A 3516-nucleotide genomic window follows, 5' to 3' on the forward strand; every position below is an offset into this window, starting at 1 on the left:
GTCCAGAGAGCAGCGCCCCGCCGCCGCGTCCGTCAGCTCGCGCGCTCGAAGTATAGTAGTGTCCGCGGCGTCCGCGTGTGCGTGTGTGTGTCCGTGCCAAGTGGTTTACTGCCCGGATACTGCCAGCCCGCGTACCTTGCCCTCATGGTAATGGAGTGTTTCTTGGCCCACTGCCGCGTGTGTGTGTGTGTGTGTGTGTGTGTGTGTGTGTGTGTGTGTGTGGACGGGTGTGTCCAGTGTTGACGTCTCGTGTGAGTGTGTGTGTGTGTGTTTGTGGATTTACTCGACAACGGGATTATACGCCGCGCCCCTTTTGGCACTACTGCCGGGGGGCCCCGTGAGTATTCGCTACTCTGCCATACTGCGACCTCATATCTCTCTGCGGCCATTCTCTCTCTTATTTTACGGCTTATTCTTCCTTAGGCCAATAAGCCCCTATAAGACCACGAAATTGTCTGATTAGTTTTGCCACTTTGATTGAAGTTTGGAGCTGGAGCGTTGACCATCTCCACTGCTACATTAGCCCTCCCCCTCCCACAAAAAAATCTTCTTTTAAAATCCAGTCGAATTCGGAAACGCACATTTCCTTTCCGGCGCGCGGTGCGCGTCGTCAGCCCGGATGGTGCAAAAAAGAAAATCAACTACCAAAAAACAACAACATAACAGCACCGTTGCTGGGGATCGGTTGAGCATAACGTCGCGTTTCTTGTCCGTCTGCCGGACCAAAATTGACGTTTTTATCAGGATGAATGCGGCACGCCCCTCCCTCGGCGTTGCGTCGGGGCCAGAATCACACTCCCAATAGATACTCTGTAGATTGCATTTACAACTGGAATTCCAGAATCCACGTGTACCGGGTGATTCAGAGAAGACGCAGGAGCGGGTGGTTTTTGCCTACCCAAGGGGCTATGGTGCTGTTTTAGTGATGAAATGATTGGTTCTTTGGGGGTTACGGGAAGAGCGGGTAGGCAAACCCGCGCGCTCCTGCGTCTTCTCTGAATCACCCAGTACTATACAGCTTTGCTTAACGCACTGCAACTGCGGTTTTCTAAATTAAATGCCATATAGAGATGAACGATATATGTACGAACTTTGGGATGGTTTTTATTGTACGTAACTTAATGCGCAACACAGTGACAAACGTGGAACACTAATTAATTTTTCAGAGTGAAGATATCTAAAATGATGATGGGTCTTAAAAAGCAAACGCCACGTCGGTTATAGCCTTCGCGCAAAAGAGGCCAGCAGCAGACGGCACGTCGGCGTCGAGTGTCGCGTCTCGTTGTCGAAATGGTCCCCTCCTCTCAGCGCCAACGTCTTCTTGTCTCTTCCGCGGAATGGCTCGCTCTATGTTTCTGGCGGCGCAGCTCGCGGCGCAAAACCGCAGCAGCAGCCTGCACAGCGCAGCCTCAGCAGCGGGAGATGTGGCGCTGCCGTGCGGACCCGACCCGCGGCGGCCGTGGCGCAACGCACCGCCACCCGGCGCCTCCTGTGGAATTGGGTTTGAAAAGATTTGCACTGGGAGCAGCAAAAGAAGGAACCGAGCCGCCGCGCTGAGACCCGAGAGAGAGAGACGAGTTTAGATTATTACGGCGGCGTACCCGCAATATGTCGGGAAATTATACGAGATGCAATATGAAAGGATTGCAGCAGGAATTTACCGTCGTGAATTTCCTACAATCGTATTCGCACAAACTTAACAAAATAGTTATGTAAATTGAAAATTTATTCCGTAAAAAGTTATCCAACCTGACGACGACGTTTGTTTTGTTTATTTTCTATTTTTACCGTGTACCTCTCGAAGTAGGTGCCATACCCGACGTGGAGGCGGCTGTGAAGTGCCGTCATCAACAACATGTCATTGAGTCCGCGCGACTGTATAGCCTCGGGTCAGTCAGCCCGGCGCGCCGGTAAATCCCTCTCACCTGTGCTAGTGTCCACCTGCGTGCCGCCGCGAGCTCTCTCTTGTCTCTCTCTCTCCCCCTCTCTCTCCGTCCGAATAAGACAGAGTGTTATGACTGGATTAGGACCGGATTATTGAGACATTACCGGCCTGCGGCTAGCGCGGTCGCCCGCGCTGCTTGCGCCCCCGTAAGTGCCGTCGTCCTGGACTGGAGGACAGACTACGTGAAGTGGAGGCCCTGGAGGAGGCCCTGATCGCCTTGGCGGCGGCCCACGGCTGACGCGGAGGGTTAGGCGGAGCGCCCCTCGCCCCTCACTCTCCGAAAATTACTAAATGACGCCGCTGCACGAGAGCAACGCCACGCCACGCCACGCCACGCCACGCCACGCTCGCCTCAGGCCAGAGGACAGTAAAGTAGGAGCCAATCACCACCACTACGCGGCCCACAGGTGGAGGGGAGGGGGCGAGTCAGCGGAGCACTCTCTATACGCGGCTGGGTGTCCTCGCAGGACCTTAAAAGGGACGTTGACGTTAGTGTGTTCCGGGGATATAGACAAGCTGACACCTTAATTATTCTGCCTTTACTTCTGTGACAATTGCACTTGCCCAGTTGCCAATCATACCGAAAAATTGATTTCTATTTAGTTGAAATAAAACACTATAGTCAATGATATTATAAACGCCTTTTCTGTATAATGTGCATTTTGTATCTTGGAAATTCTGTGTGGCTCTAGAAGTATTTTTCCGCGTGCTCTTTTGTCTTTTGGCCGCGCGTCTCGACCCGCCCGCCACACTGCACGCCCGCTTCCCGCCGCGCCCGTCCGTCCCGTCTCCCACAGGCTCGGCTGCTCGGACCCCCTCAGGCTATACCGCCGCTCCCGCTCCCCTCGCGCCACCCGGCGAACACCCTCAGGCTTCTCCGGCAGAGAGGGCGCCCCACCGGGCACCCCTGCCGCCTTGCCAACTCGGCACGAAATCGTCTCATTCGCGACCAAAGACATTTTTATGAGCACTTGCCGGTGCGATAGGACATACGCTCTGTGCTGCTGTTTAATGTAAGAGACTCACAACTCTTCTTGTTTAAGCCGGCGCCCTCAAACGATTAGCCTGTGTGTCTTTCGCGCAGTGTCGGTTCTGGATCGTGCCCGTGCCCGTCATCGGCGGATGGGGTCGATCGGTGGGTGGCCCGTGCCCCCCCCCCCCCCCTGTCTTCAGGCACAGAGCGTCTCGCCATTAATTATTTGCCGTGCGCGAAGAAAGGCATTCCGCGTGATGCCATTTGCCGGTATTGTTGTTTGTGTTTCACTTTCGGGCTGGCTGCGGCGTGTCGGGGGGCAGGGCACGGTGCGGCGGGGCGGGGCGGGGTGGGGCAGTCTGGTGCGGGCGCGGTGTGCGCTCAGTGAGAGGACCACGTCCTCCTCGTCCTGCAGACAAAAGGAGGAGGTTCGCACGGCCCTTTAAGCCCATAGAGACTGGCCACTCCACTTGTGGGCCGCGGCGGTGGCGCGTCGGCATGGCGGCGTGTGGCGGCGTCCTACACTGCCAGACCACCCACTCGGAGTATACCCTCTGTTTTATTATACATGTACAGTAGTACACCTCACTCTGTCGTA

General features: G+C 55.4%; 1 protein-coding gene across 3 annotated transcripts in view; it reads left to right on the forward strand.

Annotated features, from left to right (window-relative positions):
• The first annotated feature begins 6 nt into the window (after positions 1-6).
• LOC113211618 (uncharacterized) overlaps positions 7-3516 on the forward strand; it is a 52258-nt gene continuing 48748 nt past the window's right edge. For all 3 annotated transcript variants that reach the window (XM_052270407.1, XM_052270408.1, XM_052270409.1), the window contains exon 1: positions 7-147. The gene's annotated coding sequence lies outside the window, so the exon portion shown is untranslated. The remainder of the gene's footprint in view (positions 148-3516) is intronic.

This window comes from Frankliniella occidentalis, unplaced genomic scaffold, assembly GCF_000697945.3.
Source record: "Frankliniella occidentalis isolate FOCC.00 unplaced genomic scaffold, Focc_3.1 Scaffold123, whole genome shotgun sequence".
Classification (NCBI taxonomy): domain Eukaryota; kingdom Metazoa; phylum Arthropoda; class Insecta; order Thysanoptera; family Thripidae; genus Frankliniella; species Frankliniella occidentalis.